The sequence below is a fragment of the Notechis scutatus genome, chromosome 2 (genome assembly GCF_049901735.1).
Source record: "Notechis scutatus isolate UNSWTSFEM ecotype Mainland chromosome 2, rNotScu1.2, whole genome shotgun sequence".
Lineage (NCBI taxonomy): Eukaryota > Metazoa > Chordata > Lepidosauria > Squamata > Elapidae > Notechis > Notechis scutatus.
In genome coordinates, this window is record NC_142010.1 from 61,306,082 (window position 1) to 61,324,683 (window position 18,602).

An 18,602-nucleotide genomic window follows, 5' to 3' on the forward strand; every position below is an offset into this window, starting at 1 on the left:
TCCTCATGTTCCTCGAGAGCAATGATCTATAGGAGATAACCGATCAAAGGAAGAGAGCCGTGTTTCTGACGCACTGTGGGCCCACAGTCTTCAAAATGGCCAAGGCATTGGCCAAACCCCATGACGTTAAGCAGATGGCGTGGCCAGATTTGAACCGGCTACTGAGAGCCCATTATGCGCTGACCATCTCCAACCTTATCCGGAGACACGAGTTCTATAAGCGAGATCAGAAAGAAGGTGAGAGCGTTGGGAATTTCGTAGCGGCTCTAAGGGACATTGGAGGGGCGTGTGAGTTTCTCAACATGGATGAGGCCATGAGAGACCGTGTGGTCCTTGGACTGAGAGATCTCACTTTGCAGAGCCGACTGTTGACCCAACCAAACATCACAGTCACCGAAGCCATCGCTGAAGCCACTGCCGCTGAAGCTGTGAAAAAGTCAGCGGCCGCCATGTGGCAAATGAACACGGCAACCCAAGGAACACCGGCAGAGGTGAGCCAAGCCCAAGAGAAGAAACCAGAGGGCAACCGCAAGACCACCACCACCTCCACGCACCATGAGGACGTCGAATCCTTGTCTGAGACCGACGATGAGGAAGAAGAAATACACAGACTCCAGTCGGAATGAAACAGACGGGAGTGGAGAGAACGTAAGTCGGGGTTCCAGTGCGCCGGGTGCGGAGGAGACCACCCCTGTTCCGAGTGTTGTTTCCTTAACGCTGTTTGCTGGCACTGCGAGCGACGGGGACATATAGCAAGGGTCTGCCGGAACCGAAAAAGCTACAGCCCCAGACGACGAGACAGCACGCCCCCCAGGATGAGAGAAAGACAAGCGGGGAGCTGTTGGAGCCATGAAAACAGAAGCAAGTGGCTCAACGAAACCTACCGGAAGGAAGAGACCCACCAAACGATAACCATTGGGCACTCAAGCGCGACCGATGCCCGAAAGGTACACGTGAAAGTCAACATCAAAGGCCAACAATGCGAGATGGAGGTGGAGTCCGGCTCGTACCTGTCTATGGTATCATGGAACACACTTAAAAACCTGATACCAAGCATACGAAGGAAGGAACTAAAGAGCCAAAGACTGACCTTGAAGGACTACCAGGGGAACAGGATCCCCGTAGTTGGACTCAGACACTTCCAAGTTAGCTTCAGAGAACACATGGAAATCCTCCCATTAACCATTGTAGACCGGGATCGCCCAAGCCTATTGGGGCTGGAATGGTTCGCGCCTCTGGGAATCGGAGTGACCGGAGTCAACAGCATCACCGAGACAGACTGGGAGGAGAGCCTGATGAGGGATTTCCAGGACGTGTTCGACGGCAAACTAGGCAAGTACCGAGGGTCCCCTATTTCATTTAATTTAGACCCGAACATAGCCCCAATCAGGTTAAAGGCAAGGCAAGTCCCTTTCGCTCTAAAACCAAAGATCGATGAGCAATTGGATAAGCTCATCGCACAGGGGGTATTGGAAGAAATAGACCACGCACGATGGGAAACCCCAATTGTGACTCTGATAAAGCCAGATGGGTCAGTGCTTGTCTGCGGAGACTATAAGGCCACCTCAACCACACACTACAACAAAGCGCATACCCCGTTCCGGTGGTACACCTTCTTCATTCGTTGGGGGGAGGAAAAGTCTTTGCGAAGCTCGACCTTGCCCAAGTGTACCAGCAATTGCCAGTCGACCCCGTGACTCACAGGGGGGCATTCAGATGCAAAAGGCTGCAATTTGGAGTCAGCTTGGCCCCAGGAGTGTTCCAAAGCTTGATGGAGCGCCTATTACAGGGGATCAAAGGGATGGTGCCATACTTCGACGATGTGCTGGTATCAGCTAAGGACATAAACCAATTGGAAAGCCGCCTCAGGGACTCAAAGTAAAAAAAGAAAAATGCCAGATAGCCACCGAGAAAGTTGAATTCCTGGGGTACCTAATAGATAAAGAAGGAATCCACCCCACTGAAAAGAAAGTCAAAGCTATCAAAGAAGCCCCCAGACCAAAAAACAAAACAGAGCTACAAGCGTTTTTGGGACTAATTAACTTTTATAATGTCTTTTTGCCACAGAAGGCAACGACGGCGGAACCATTACACAGATTGCTGGATAAGACAGCTACCTGGACCTGGGGGCAATGAGAAGAAGCCACATTCCAGGGAATTAAAGACTTGCTGACATCCGAATCTGTGCTAATGCAATACAGTGACACCCTGCCTCTGACAGTCACATGCGACCGTTCGGCATCGGGGCCATACTAAGCCACACACTACCCGATGGGAGAGAAGCACCGGTCGCCTTCTACTCCAAAACACTGTCCAAGGCAGAGAGAAACTACAGCCAGTTGGACAGAGAGGCGCTGGCAGCGATCACGGGGGTCAAGAGATTTCATGAGTACCTCTACGGTAGGACTTTGTCCCTCATTACAGATCACAAACCACTCTTGGGGATACTCGCAGGGGACAGGGCCACCCCAAACATATTGTCATCATGGATGACAAGGTGGTCCGAGTTCCTTGCTGCCTATAGTTACAAATTAATCCACCGGCCAGGGAAGAGCATATCACACGCTGATGCCTTGAGCCATTCCCCACTACCTGAACTGGAAGACGACCCGGCACCAACCACATCCACACTACAAATTGAGACTCTACCTAACCTACCCATAACCGCGGCGGACATTGTGAAAGAAACCGCAAGAGAAAAAAGGCTGGCGTGGATTTTAAATTGGGTAGGAAAAGGGTGGCCAGAAACCGATATGGACGAGACTTTTAAACTGTTCCGAATCAGACAGACAGAGCTCTCAATGTTAAAAGGTTGCATACTGTGGGGGGACTGGGTAATCATACCGGAAATACTTCAGGAACAAGTACTGAATATATTGCATGAGGGACACCCGGGTATCGTAAGGATGAAAGCCCTGGCCAGGAGTTATGTATGGTGGCCAGGGATGGACAAGGATATTGAGAAATGGGTGGGAACATGCACACAATGCCAAAAAGCCAGACCTACACCCCCTGCCGCACCTGTGCTTGACTGGGAAATGCCAAGGGGGCCCTGGTCGAGAATACACATAGATTTCGCAGGGCCGACAAAAGGACACACATTTTTAACAACAGTGGACGCTTCCTCAAATTGGTTGGAGGTAAGAGCTATGAACTCCACAACAACAGAGGCCGTCATCAGACAGCTGAGGAAGCTATTCGCCACACATGGGTTGCCAGATCTATTGGTTTCAGACAACGGGCCGCAATTCACGGCATTGACATTTGAAAAGTTCCTCGCCGAACAGGGCATAAGGCATGCCCTGACAGCGCCGGGTCAGCCGGCTACGAACGGTCGGGTTGAACGCATGGTTCAGTATACGAAAGAGACCATAGAGAAACTAGACACGGGGGACATCCAAGAAAAAATCTGCAAAATGCTAACCATACAACACATCACACCTAACACCACGACAAATAAAAGCCCAGCAGAACTATTGATGGGCAGAAAATTAAGATCGCACCTAGATAGGTTACACCCCACATACAGCCCTGAAAAACCACCAGACTCCTCCAGTAGGCACCACACATTCGGAACGGGGGACCGCGTCTACGCAAAAAATCTCACGGGGGACCCACTCTGGATACCGGCTAAAATAACACAGGTAACAGGACCCTGATCATATAGACTAGAGACTGAGGATGGAAGAAACTGGAGGAGACACATAGATCAACTGAGATCACGAACACTAGAAAGAAACACTAAACCTAGGAGCAAAGGAGAAGAACACACACGCCAGAACCAGAGCAAACATTAAAAAACACAAATAACCAAACCAGAGAGGGGGGAGACCCCTCAAACGCAAATAAAAGGGGAGGGGGAAACCCTCCACTAGCACAAGAAACAACACAACAAACTCCAACAATAAACTGCCAACCAACGCCACCAGTAGCCCCCAGTAAGAAACCACAACTATTTACCTGGAGATGACTTCGGTAGAAAGGAGCAGGCAGCAGGAAGCCAACACGAAGCCACTCCTGAAGGGAACAGCCAAGCCGACTCAAGCAGCCCGGGTAGACCAGGCGGGAGCGGCATGGCCGACTCAACCAGCCCGGGTAGACCAGGCGGGAGCGGCATGGCTGACTCACCCTTCCAGGAGGTTTCACGGAGAAGGATGGGAGAAACAGTGGTCCTGTCTGAACCGGCCGAAGACAACAACGCAACTGAGCTGCGCAGGTCAAGTAGACACCATAAAAGCCCCGCCTACTTACGTGACTACGTAACATAGGTTGGACTAAACCAAGAGGGGAGGGGTGTCGGCGGGAGATCCAAGGAGCCGTCATTGGCCACGAGCCGCGAGCAGCCGCTATAAAAGAGGGTGCCGCGGCTCCGTGGTTTGAGCAGATTCTAAGAACTAAATAAAGAGCTGAAAGTCACACTGGTCTTGAGTCTCTCTTTCCCGCAACTTAACAATCCTCTCTGCAGAGCTTGTGACAGCTTAGGTTGAATCACAGCAGGGGAACCCAAGTGCTGGGTACATTTTAAATGGGATGGGGGTGTAATGGAAAATGTGGTGACCTTGGGGGACAAGGGGATGAGATGCTGCCTAGACATGAGATAGAGAAGCCCCCATTGGTTTGAGGGTCAGATACAGAAATTTATGAAGGACCTACCCTAATGGATCAAGCAGTTAAAAGTGGTGGTGGGAGGTTTGTACCTTCAGTTTTGCAAGATTTTCTCAATGTAGCCTTACAACAAAGTACAGTTGGCCAATCTAATAATGTTTCCTGTCAGATTTATCTGGGAGGGCTAATGAAGGGTGGACATGATGTCCTGCATTTTTGCACCCAGAAAGCATTGATGGCCTGTATGGGTGATGGATCAACTAGAAAGTGCAGATCTGTACACAGACAGAAAAATAGCAATGTATTTAGGCTAGGTAAATAGCTTGCTCTGTGAACAGATATTTGTACACCAACAAATAGTAAAGCTATCTTCAATTGTAGCAAAAGTGTTTGATTCTCCCTCTCCCAATAATTGAGAACCTGTTGTGTTCTGTGCATATTTTGGACCATTCTAAAACTAAGCCTTAGTATAAGTTTAATTTTTTTAACTAATTGTACAGTAAAGCTGAATAATTCATAAATTATTTGATATCCCATCTAAGTATGAACAGATTCAGCTTGGTTTAACTTCTAAAATTCAGCAAAATTCAACTAGGTGCTATTATCTACTCTATCTGTTCAAATACCTGTAAAAACCAATGTGATAGATTGGTTATGGTGCTGCACTAGAGGCTGTGAGATTATGAGTTGCAGTCCCCTTTAGGCACAGATGACTTTGAGCCAGTAATTCTCTCTCAGCCTAGATTGGAAATGCAAAAAAAAAAAAAAAATCTATCTGCTAACTCATAATAGATTAACAAGGTAGATATGGGCCATTAATTTCTGATGAAAAGGTCTTAATCCTGTTGTGAATTGATTTGGGGTGATAATTAAATAAACTAAAAAATAAAACAATAATAAAGTATAGAAAAAGAAAGCAATAGTATTTCAATATATATCACATACATCTAGTAATAGACAATTACCACAAGCAGCAAAAAGCTTCTAATATGGAATTAATTAGGAAATTCTTGCTGTCTGAGTGGAGCTTTGGAAACAGGAATAAGAATTTAATCAGTGATCTACATCATCCTACTTTCAAAGTCAACAATTAATAAATAATTAGAAAAATTGTTTGTTAGTGATATCTTAATTGAAAGGGTTCAGACTATTCAATAAGTATGTTCGGTAGTTTCAAAAAGGTTAAACTGAAGGAAGTTTTCAGACATTTTGGAGAGGCAGTCTCAGTTTGGTGACCTCTAATTTCATTGGAACTGCAGCTCTCACAATTCCCACTTAGTATGGTCAAAAGGTTGGAGATGTTTTCTGATTTCTTCCTGGAAAGAAGCATATCCTATTCTGTAAGAAGCATTTTTCCCCCAGTTCATTTTTAGTAGCACGAGATAACCCACTTGTTCAACATTTTTAGCTCTTTTCATCTAGATGTTAAAAAGACAAGACCCCTATATATGTGAATATATGAGAGGTTTTCTGGAAATCAGCTGGACTTGAATGAGTAAGTGAACTAGATAGTGTATGTTTTATTTATTTTGTGACAAGGTCAAATATTTTCCCCTCATATCTCAGAGGAATTGCTGTATAATGCTATTTACTCAGTACTTAGTATTTTATTGTGCCTAATGGCTCTTGACATCTTATGCATGAGCACTTGTTCATAAAAATTAGCCAACAATATTGTGTCAAGCAGAACTTACGTGCTTCAATTTAATTAATTTAAAAATGTGAAAGTACCACCACCACATGAAAATGGAGTAGCTGAAGGAACATCAAAGGTCACCTAATCCAACCCCTTTTGATGACCATAAACCACTGTTACTGTTCTGTTATGCACAATCATTCAGCTTTTTAAAATTTAACATGGCAACCTTACTAAGACTTTGGAAATTTTAAATCTAAATTCCTTCTCTTATTACTGCAATTCATTCTAGTTCCAGAAAATGCAATAGCTCCATCACCACCCACTTCTTCAAATGCTTACCATATCATTTTTACAGATTAAATGTAAATTCTTCCTGTTTTTAACTACATGCAACTTCAAACTTTGATGCCTGTTTCTGATCACGTTATCAGTTATTGGTTTCTTTCTTTATATTAATCCACTTATAGCTCATGGGAATTCATACTTCTAACATCAACAATGTTACATTTTTTTTTAACTCAGAGTAAGGAAATATGTCTTGGCTGAGAATCTTGGATTGGAGAAGCATAGAAACTGGAGTAAATCAATATTTATTTACAATACACACTTTATTTCCTCTCATTTTCCTCCTCCAGTGAAGCTGCACAAGTTAGAGTTATCTAATTTTTAAAATATTTCAACACTACATTTCAACTTATTTCAATACTAAAAAGACTTTGTGGTAGAACACAAAGGGATGCTACCACTGAATAGACTTATATGTATTGCCATTATCCCAGAAAATAGTAGGAGTAAGAGTTCTGATGAAGAAGAAGATGTTGTAAAGCTGCATGCTTATTAAAAAAAACTCTTAGCTGGACTTGACCTACATGCTACCTGAACACTAAGCCATATTATGGCTTTTAAATTTTGGCTTTCACCCGAACTTCTCACTCAAAGTACAAACGACAAGGCTCAAATGATCTTACTTTGACACATTGCACGAAGACCCAACTCACTGGAGAATAGAATAGAATAGAATAGAACAGAATAGAATTTTTTATTGGCCAAGTGTGATTGGACACACAAGGAATTTGTCTTGGTGCAAATGCTTTCAGTGTACATAAAAGAAAAGATACATTTGTCAAGAGTCAAGAATCATCAGGTACAACACTTAATAATAGTCCTAGGATACAATAAGCAATCAAATAATATTAGGACACAGTCAACGTAAATCATATGGATACAAGCAACAAAGTCATACAATCATAAGTGGGAAGGGATGGGTGATAAGGATTGATGAGAAAATTAATAGTAATAGTAATGCAGACTTGGTAAATAGTTGGACAGTGTTGAGGGAGTTATTTGTTTAGCAGAGTAATGGCGTTTGGGAAAAACCTGTCCTTATGTCTAGTTGTTCTGGTGTGCAGTGCTCTATAGCGTCGTTTTGATGGTAGACGTTTTAACAATTTATATCCAGGATGCGAAGGGGTCTGTAAATATTTTCACAGCCCTCTTTTTGACTCGTGCAGTATACAGGTCCTCAATGGAAGGCAGGTTGGTAGTAATTGTTTTTTCTGCAGTCCTAATTACTCTCTGGAGTCTGTGTCTGTCTTGTTGGGTTTCAGAAGGCTCTAATGCTGGGAAAGGTGGAAGAAAAGAGGACAAGGACACCAAGGTAGATGGACTCAGTTAACAGTGGTGATAAATCCACTATTGGTAGACTTGAAAGACCAGGGTAGGGACAGATCACCAGGGAGAAAATCCATACGGTTGCTAACATCAACAATGACCTGATAAAACATAATCAATTTTGGCTTATATGAACCTAGCTGTGGCTTGTAAACCATGTTTATATTTTAATGTGCTGCATTTGAACTCAACAATGGTAGCTTAATTATTAGACAATGGTTAAGAAAAACCTGGCTGAGCAAGAGGTGTCATTTCATTGACTTGTTCTTTCCCCTGCCCCCAATGCTCTGACAACAATATGCCCCCTGGTTCTGATTTGGGGCAAAGTGTGTGTTCACAGCACAGATCAATTGTCTTTAGCAGATAGCAAATAGTTTGAATGCAACATTCTTTCACCATAATTGTTTATGACATATTAAATATTCTATATCATCAGCTGAGGCTGCCAGGCAGTAAATAGTATTGCTTAGGTTAGTTGTTGTTTTTGAATAAGTATTTTTTTTTAAATCTAAAATTTCTCCAGGATGAAGCAACTTGACATATTTGAATGCCACTGTTTTCAGAGGAGACTGTTTTTATATTTTATATTAGTTGATTCTGTAAGAATTTCTTTGGGACCGAAACAAATTAATAAAAATTTCATTATTTAGATTCTGTGTATCAAACATCTATATGGAGAGATGATGTGATCCAGAAATGTATGTATGTATGTATGTATGTATGTATGTATGTATGTATGTATGTATATATTGGTTCAACTTCACATATTGCAACAACAATAACAAAAAGCTGTCCCCACTTCTTCCTGAAATAAAAGTTTTCCTGTGGAGATGATTAAACAGGAGACAGCCATCAAGAAAGGAATACTGCAGAAAAAAATGCCTTATTGGGAAAGAAAACGGCTGGGATCTGCAGATATACTGAGGTAATATGCTTTCTTTGGGCATGTGGCTATTTCTGGTTATAGCTCTGGGATTAGACCTTAAGCAGCAGCTCAAACTTAAGATATGTCCCTTTAAGTGAAGCTGCTCTGTGGGTTTCACAATTGTGCTATGAAAGCTAGAACCACAATTTTTAGATCCACAGCAATGTATTATAACCTACTCTAATGTGCTTCCAGTGGATAATATTTAGTGCAAGCAGTGAGCATGAAATACATCTTCAGCAAGCCTTAAAAGTCTGGCATTCATTCCAAAGTGTGCCATTGGTGTTTACTCTACCTCTGCCAGTAATTGAGCTTCTAAGGACAATTCACTGAAGAGGCAAAATCGTTCAGTACTAAAAAAATTTCTCCTCTTCCCCAGTGAAACAATCTTTTTTTTTTCCAGGGTGCTTTAACATTTTTGGTTGGTTATATTTTTCATTGATTTGATTTTAGATACATTGGTGTTGCTTTTCTTTTTTTCAATTATTTCATCCTCCATCATTCTAGACCCTACTTGGGTGATTTTCTTCTTTACCTGAAAAATCTCCATGGAGAAGTACCTGATTACAGGGTTTAATTAAAACACAGAAAGCTAAGAAAAATGTAGATTGCCCCAGGGGTAATTGATCAGTAAAAAAAAAAAAAGATAATCCACACACTTGTTCATTTTATAAATAAAGTTGAAACCATCCTGTTTTTTCATACAAAAAATAAACAAATCAAAAGCAACTTTTGTTTTCTTCAAATCAAGTAAAATGATAGAAGCATCGTGTCTGTTTGCTCCTCAAGGATAACTTTAGGATTTGGCTGCATTTGTGCTGTTCAAGTCCAATGCTACTGTCAGCTTTGGAAGCCCTATTCCACGCTGCCACAAGCTTGAGAAAGTGGGAGGGGTGGGTGGTTTCAATTAGGTAGCTCTAAGTAGACAAAATAAAATTCTTTTGTTAGTTCAAGGTCATTAAGTATGGCACAGGATGAAATAAGAATATTACTTTTGGATGGATCGTGATTGGGCCATGTGATGTGATGACGGCCAAGGGGGGATGGATTTGTAGCTTGGGAAATTGTGGGAAGCCGGAAAACTTTCAGATTCGGGATTCCACAGATGTGCCAGGTGCTATTCTAATAAAGGTACTTTTGAGATATGATTGTCTCGGAGTTACTGATTGGAATGGAGGTTTGCTGGAATGCTGACAGCTACGTGAATGAATTCACACCTAAAAAAGTGCTTGGTCTTCTTTGTTTAAAAAGAAAATGTATGTCCCTTATTTTTTGACAACTATGTTTCCTTTCTGACAAAAGGAATTTTGCTGCCGGGAGTATACAAAATGCAGTCTACCCATTCATTCAAGAGACTGACTGTTATGAACTAAGTAAATGCATTTAATAAAGCTTGACAACCTTACTGGAAAAGCAGGCTCGTAATCCTGCAATTCTGATTGGCCCATAAATAGCGAATCATGATTGGTCTCTTCTGGGCAATCTGATTGGCTAATAGCGGGTCGTCTCCCATTGGGCACAGTTTAAACGCTCCAACGCAATTCATTGGTTAATGGGACAGCAGCCAGCTCTATAAAAGAGCTGCTGCTGCCCAAGGCTTTTGCTCTGTTCCTGATCGTTAATAAAGAGTTGAAGCTCACCGTTCACTGCCTCGTCTCCGTTCCTTGCGCCCATGCTCAGAATACAATACTGACTAGATTTACTTTAGCACTGTCAGAAAAACAGCAGGCCAGCTTCAGAGGTTTATAGGCTGAATTAGGTACAAGTAGCTCTTGACTTACAACCACTATTGAGGCCAGAATTTCCATTGCTAAGGAAGAAGATTGTTAAGTGAGCCACACATTATTTTATAACCTTTTGTCATGGTTGTTAAGTAAATCACTTGTTAAGTTGCTAAGTGAAGCACACAGCCATTAAGTGAATGGCTTCCCCCATGGTCTTTGCTTGTTAGAAGCTGGCTGGGAAAGGCTGCAAATGGCAATCTTGTGACCACAGGATGCTGCAACCAATGTAAATACGTTCTGGTTGCCAAGGAGCTGAATTTCAATCACGTGACCCTAGGGATGGTTGGACATGTGAGGGCCAGTTATAAACCACTTTTTTCAGTGCCATTATAATTTTGAATTGTGGCTAAATGAATGGTTGTAAGTCAAGAACTATCTCTATTAGAAACAGTGTCTCTTTTAACACTTCCCTATCTGCAGCAGGCTCCTTCAATTAACAGGACCAACCACAATAGCCACAATATCTATTATGGGACTTGCCCAGAAAAACCTACTTTAAGAGATTTCCCTCAGTAGACCTATCAGTTTTAGTAAATGGTTTCTTTCTAATACTGTTTTTGTCTCTTGAGTAATTTTCCTCCATCTGCCAGTTGTAGGAAGAAAAATAATAGTGTCTTAAGTTTTATTTGATAAAAAATACATTTGAGAATCCCAGTTGTCTTATAAATGGTTTAATTAATAAATCTGTATTATTTGAATAGAATTCTCTGAACTTGGGAAAGAAAACAGACATTTTCCAAAGTAATGTAGGATAAGAAAGGATAGACATTATTGTGTGATCCAAAAAAGTAAGTAATGTTTTCCCTATAAAGGAGAATATTTGTAGCTCAGGGTTGAAATGAAGGATGGTTTGTGCTCTCTAAGCTTGCTTGTTTTCTTGCAGACATTTCATTACCCTAACTAGATAATATAATTAATGCTAGTAAGGACAAGGCAAGGCACCAGGTAAACTGACAGCAAACAGTATTCCTTACTAGCACTGATGATGTTATCTCATTAGGCTAATGGAACATCTGCAAGAAAACAAGCAAACTCAGAAAGCACCAAGGACCTCTCAATGTTTTCCCTGTTAAACCAAGACTAAAGATGATTAAAGGCAATTGGGAAGGCCCACCTAAAGTACACACTGATAAAATGGCAACCAAGGCACACACATTTCTCATTTCCCGAATTCTGTAACTTCATCCCTTTTCTTGCATGTGAGCTGCTATGGAGGGCTTAACATTATCCTTTGGGGGATAGGGGTATGGGAAGGAGATAACCAGGCTGACATTTCCTTCATTTTCTATATTGTATTCTCCCCTTCAAAACTGCAGAGTCAAATGAAATGATTTACATGTGAATTTTCCATATTGAAATCAAATGTATGAGCATGAGATTTGCTTATTTCTGGGGTCAAAGGGAGGCAGGAGGCAGGAGATCTATAAAAATAAGATTTCCCTACTGAATAGCCTTACAATACTTACAGAAATGTTTTTGTTGTTGTTAACAATTGACATAATAGAGTAAGTCATTCCATTTTTTAGAAACTCACAATATAGTCAGGATTTCATTGCTATGAAGCTACTTTTCAACAACACATATTGTAAGGCACAATTTGGAGATTTCCCCTGAATTGAAAAAGATATATGTGCAATACAAGAGACAAAGAAGTCAAATTAGCCTTATGTAGAGAAATCTGTGAATAATCAAACTTAGAAAAACATATCTTCCAGAATGGAATTCAGCTGAGCAGTTCACCAAGGAAAAAGCAGATCTGACCAAATCCCACTGGCAGAAGTCCAAGCATTCCTTCCATATCTAATGACCAACAATCCACCCATGCCTTTTTTGGGGAAAGCTCTTTTTTGCCTTGTTTGCCTGGATCAGCCCCTTCTCACCATTGTATGTGCCAATGGGTTGTTGTGGCAATTATGCCAGGAATCCAAAGGAATGTTTTTCATGTCACAAAAAAAAAGGGGGGGGCTTAGAAAGAAGTTTTCTTCCCTTCCTTCTTAGACTGAGGGCTAATACAACCACTTACAAGATTATTTTCATGGAAGAAAATATGTATATATTGAACTTACTTAACATAAGAGACACATTATAGTTAGACTGTGGGTTAAAAATGAAACTTGGTTTGAAAAACAAACTGATGTCCACATGACCTATATGCCTCTGTAAGAAGTTAGCACCCAACCCTCTCCTAGAAAATTGAAAATATTCTAGGAAATATTAAAAAGGCAGAATATTTCCCCTAAAAATAGTAGAAACTCAAGAGTAGAAACACCTCAGAAGCAGAACCTCACCCCCACCTTTGTTAATGGGTGGGCCATTAAGGCCTGGGCCAGAATAATTTACATAACAAAGATCTCCAGGCAAAACCATACCAGTTGCTCAAAAGCCCTTTCAGTACATCATCATCCAGCAAGGCTTAACCAAGCCTGGAATTCAGGACAGCCTACAGAGTTGCCCCTGCATGGCCCCATGGGAGTCTGACAACCAATCAGCATACAAGCTTCAATTCAAATCCCAACAAAGGTTATAAAACCCAGGCACCCTCAGCATATCACTCCTTCTTTCTCTTTTTTCTTCACCTTGGAGCATGTGATCATCCTTCTTTGGAACTCCAAGCCATGTGGTCCTGCTGTCCACCTTTAAACCATCTTTCCTACAGCCTCCATGTTTCCAGTGTCTTTTTCCCCACTTGGAACTGAACCCAGAAGGATATTTCTTCCAACACCTCCTTTGTGAACAGATGTGCTAGTTTTAGGTTACTTTCAGAAATACTTTGAGAGAATCTGCTGCAAAATGATAAGATTTATTCACCTTGGGAAACAAGAATCTCCAAAATTACGTCCATCTTTTTGTAACATCTTTATGGACTTGATTCCATGTTTTCCCCCAATGGATACTCAAAAGCAATGTACAACAAATCACAATGAAAAGGCATACAATGAAGGAAAATATTTGTAGCTCAGGGTTGAAATGAGAGGTCCTTGGTATTCTCTGAGCTTGGTTGTTTGCTTGCAGATGTTTCATTACCCAAACTAGGTAACATCATCAGTGCTAGTATACTAGTTCACTAGTCCACTAGCATTCCTCAAAAGGCATACAATTGTACACGATTCAATAAAACATTGTAAGTATTCACTGAAATGATCAAACAACTTCTCTAGTACATCAGTCCTGAATAAGCTGAAAAGTCCAAAATATGTTCATAGTGATTACTTTTGAGTTATAATGGTATTTCTTTGAAGTGAAATATTATTTAGTGCTGTATATCGGTCAGAACCCTGACATATGGTTTTAAAATAAGTAATTTTTTTTCACCCATTAATCCGATCAAGGCAAATTGTAGGTCAAATCAGAGGACTGTACCCCAAATATTCTTTATAATATTTATACTTTTCTTGGGAACGGGGGAAGGGAGAACATTTTAGTCACTAATGATTTCCAAACTCTGGGCTTGGCAGCATTGCTACAATTCATTGCAGAAATTAACTTGGCTTATTTATTATCCAGCTGCTTCAAGCTGGACACTGAACAAAGGGGGGAAAAAACCTCTTCATCTGATATTTCAAGGACCAAATGGTTGGCCTGAAGTCAACTCTCTTGGGGAGAATCTCTTTGCTCCTTCTTGAAATCAGAACTGGCAAAAAGAAACAACCGTTTCCCTATTTGGTCTTTTAAACTTCTTGCCAGGGAAACAGAGCTTTCCTGATCCACCAAGTTTTTGTTTGCTTGTTTCTCATTCTGTTGCAGCAGTTTTATCATTCAAGATACTTTTGCAATAATTATGGCTCCGTACCAGTGGTGGGATTCAAATTTGTTGACTACCAGTTCTGTGGGTGTGGCTTGGTGGGCGTGGCACAGGAAGGATACTGTAAAATCTCCAGTCAGAGGTGGTATTTGCCGGTTCTCCGAACTACTCAAAATTTCCACTACTGGTTCTCCAGAACTGGTCAAAACCTGCTGAATACCACCTCTGCTCCATACAAAATGCATTTGATCAATTTAATTGCAAGTATATAATTTCCTTGATCCGGAGAACTAAATGCTTGACAAATGGTTGTCCAATCTCTTCTTAAAAAGCTCCAGTGTTGGAGCATCCATAACTTCTGGAGGCAAATAATTCCACTGATTAATTGCTCTAACTGTCAGGAAATCTCTCCTAACTTCTAGGTTGGTTCTTTCCTTGATTATTTTCTATCTATTGCTTCTTGTCCTGCCTTCAGGTACTTTGGAGAATAGGCTGACCCCTTCTTCTTTGTGGCAGCACCTTAGATATTGGAACACTGCTAAACAAACAGCAAATAGTCAAGACCTTGTTGATAATCCAAACTCTGTCAAGGACCTTGGAGTACTCATCTCTAATGATCTAAGTCAGTGGTCCCCAACCTTTTTTGTACCAGGGACCGGTTTCAAGCAGAAACATTTTTTCAAGGACCGGTGGGGGAGAGAATCCGAGTTTGGTAGTTTGCTTGCAGACGTTTCATTACCTGACTAGGTAACATCTGATGTTGTTACCTAGTCGGGTAATAAAACTTCTGCCAGCAAACCACCAAGTTCAGGGAGCGCCTCGGCCCTGCCTCCCCAGCCCCATCCCTCAGGTGTCTGCCTCCCTCCCTCCCTCAGGTGTCTGCCTCGTTCCTCTCTCAGTCACTCTATCGCTCCTACAGCAGCCCAGGAAGAAACTGCTTCAAAGAAGCCGGGGGGGGGTGGGGGTGGCTTTTCCTGTCGCCACAGCTTCCCGGCGCCCGTTTCACCCCACCCCGCCCACCCGCCCGCCGCGTTCAATCCCACAGTGCTCCGTTCTACCTGCCTGCCTGCCTGCCTTCTTCGTTTCGGGAGCAGCTTCGGCTGATAAAAAGAGGCGAATAGTTATTATTCTCAGCCAAGCTGCTCCCAAACAAACAGACAGGCAGAACGGAGCACTGTGGATTGAACCGCTGAGCGAGCGGGCGGCGGGTGGGGTGAAACGGGCGCTCGGGGAAGCTGCGGACAGGAAAAGCCACCCCCGGCTTCTTTGAAGCAGTTTCTTCCTGTGCTGGTGGAGGAGCAACAGAGCGACTGAGAGAGCCAGAGATCAGGACAGGCTTCGGTTGCTTCCTCCCTCCCCTTCTTTCATTTGTGTCCTTGATCCCGATCCCAGCAGCATCACCGGCGAAGAAAGCCGCCATTTTTTTTATTTTTTTCTTTGCGGCCGGTAAAGAGTGCTCCACGGCCCCCGTGCCGGTCCGCCCCGGTGGTTGGGGACCCCTGATCTAAGTGCTAGAGCTCACTGTAACTACATAGCCAAAAAGGCATTAAGGGTTGTTAACCTAATCCTGCGTAGCTTTTTCTCTAATATCACATTACTAACTAGAGCATACAAAACATTTGCTGGACCAATACTTGAATAGAGCTCATCAGTCTGGAACCCGCATTACGTATCTGATAATACAATTGAGAAAGTCCAGAAATATTTCACAAGAAGAGTTCTCCACTCCTCTACTCGTTGCAGAATACCTTATGTCACCAGACTCGAAATTCTAGCCCTAGAAAACCTAGAACTTCACCGCCTTCAGTCCGATCTAAGTATAGTATATAAAATCATACATTGCAATGTCCTACCTGTCAATAAATACTTCAGCTTCAACCATAACAACACAAGAGCAAACAATAGATACAAACTCAAGGTAAACCGCATCGAACTTGATTGCAGGAAATAAGACTTCAGCAACAGAGTGGTCAATGTCTGGAATACTCTACCTGACTCTGTGGTTTCTTGCCCAAACCCCAAAAACTTTAACGTTAGACTTTCTACTATTGACCTCACCCCTTTCCTAAGAGGTCTGTAGGGGACATGGATAAGTGCATCAATGTGCCTACTGTCCCTGTCCTATTGTTTCTTTTTATTTTTCTTATATATATATATATATCCATTTCATGTATTCATAACTATGTTTATACTTATACCTGTTATCTGATAATTGCTTGACAAAATAAATAAATAAATAAAAATAAAATAAATAAATCCTCTAGAGTTCTAGTTTTACAAATAAGACGTTTCCACCAATCCCAAATCTGTAATATGTATTGCAGTTGGATGAAAATAATTATCTTGGGAATGTTTTTCACAAGATGCCCTTTGCTTGCCTGCCCGTATGATAAATGTATAATGCTTAGCTTATGTCATTATTCTGCATACCATCACCACAGTTGGACTTTTCCAGCTGCTTTTAGGCTGTTAATATTCATCAATTGTGGTGTTAAAATAATTGTTTTTCACTGCTCTTTTCTTTTTCTTTCTTCTTTCTTTCTTTCTTTCTTTCTTTCTTTCTTTCTTTCTTTCTTTCTTTCTTTCTTTCTTTCTTTCTTTCTTTTTCTTTCTTTCCTTTCCTTTCTTTCTTTCTTTCTTTCTTTTTATAAATCTTCATTTATTTAACAGTTATTTTTTACATTCAAGTCTCTTGTGATTCAAATCTAATTCATTTTCATGATTTTCCTTTGTTTTTATTTTTCACTAAATTCAGCAGAAAGATGACTCAGCTTTTCTTTGATTACTTGTAGTTTTAGTGCTTTCTATCTTTAATTACGATCATTTTAATATGTTTGTAGGAATGAAAGCTGTTCTTTCCAAAGGATTCCCTTTTTATGTTATTTGGCTGCTAAGAGAGACAAATTGGAAAAGTCTGATAGAAGAAAAAGAAGAATTCGTGTATAAAGTTTAAACTGAATTATTATATTTATTTCATAACTTAATTTGAATGCACCAAATAAGACCCATTTGTTTCACTTACAGATTCCTATTATCTTTTCCACAATTTAAAGACTGTGCATTTCTACTGTTCTTCCTCAGTATAACAACTGAAGTCGGTTGTATTTTTCCCAATTCCTCCCTCAGGTATAGGTCCTGAGCCCTTGCTTTGAATTTATGGTTTAGAAGTGCCTGTAAGTCTTGAAAAATTAAGTCACCCTGATGATGCAGAGATGCCCTCAGGATATATTTAATTACCTATTACATATATATGATTTGTGAGATCCAATTTTCATGGCAGCTCTGTTCAATTTAACTCATCATTCACAACTATTTTTCTTGCATTTCTTTTTGAAATAGATTCCATGAAGATTCCATTGTTTTACATAATATAATTATCTTCAGTGATACAAATCTTTAGTTGGGAGCTTTAACTGATTTCCGGGGTTATTCCTACTCATCACCAGTACCCCTTCCTTAGGGGGCTAATGTCAGAAAATCAGATAGGGTTTAGCAATTGCTTTCCCTCTAGACACTCAATCATCATTCAGCATCTATAGAAGAAGAATCAAGACTAGGAGAATTAAAATGCTTTTATTGCAGACATATGGATCATCATCATCATCATCATAAACAATGGGAAGGAATTTAGTATTCCAGACTGCTATATATGAGATTTCCAGAGTTTAAATCATTGTCTTTTTCTTTTCCCCTGATGCAATGATGATCTTATCTATAATTTTTGAGCATGGATTTGGGGGCCATTACAGTTATGGTGACCATATTTTCTTGGAAAAAATATAAAGGACTATCCTGAAAACAGGGCAAATCTGAAATCAATCCATAAGTATAAAATATTTGAATTGTTTACTTTGCTTTACAAAGGAAAATTCAAGAGTAAAACCAAGAAAAACTTTTTTAAAAATGCATATTCTTATAAAATATCTAAAATGAAATAGTATATGTACATTTAATTTAAAAATACAATTCAATTTCCATATTTTTCACATGAATATGAAAGATGGTCCCTTAAGTGGTACTATTTGTACAGTAACAGTTTAAATGTTCAAAATAAATTTAAAAAACGTGAGTTTTGGAAAAACAAATAAACCTAAGCAACAACTTTCTGAAATACTGTAAAGGACTGATCTTTGTAATAAAGGACATATGGTCACTGTAGGCACTGTGTGCTTTTATAATGTTCCTGTTGGATCTCAATCTCTTTGAATTTTATATCTGCAGTGCATACAGCTACAG